Consider the following 379-nt stretch of genomic DNA (forward strand, 5'->3'; position numbering starts at 1 on the left):
TAGAGTCATGTTGTGATGCTTCGTTGTATTTGCACATATCGAGCATATTGTGTGTATGATTGAAATGCTTGGTATGTGTGGGATCTGACTATCTAGTTGTTTATCTTTAGTAGCCTCTCTTACCGGGAAATGTCTCCTAGTGTTACCGCTGAGCCATGGTAGCTTGCTACTACTCTGGAACACTTAGGCTGGCCGGCATGTGTCCTTCTTCATTCCTGTGTCTGTCCCTTCGGGGAAATGTCACGCATTGAGTACCGGAGTCCTGTTAGCCCGCTACAGCCCGGTTTACCGGAGTCCTGCTAGCCCAGTGCTACAGCCCGGACCCACTTGCTGTTGACCGACACGTTCGAAGCTGGGTCATGGATGCCTGTCCCTGTAA

The sequence above is a fragment of the Triticum dicoccoides genome, chromosome 7A (genome assembly GCF_002162155.2).
Source record: "Triticum dicoccoides isolate Atlit2015 ecotype Zavitan chromosome 7A, WEW_v2.0, whole genome shotgun sequence".
Taxonomy (NCBI): Eukaryota; Viridiplantae; Streptophyta; class Magnoliopsida; order Poales; family Poaceae; genus Triticum; species Triticum dicoccoides.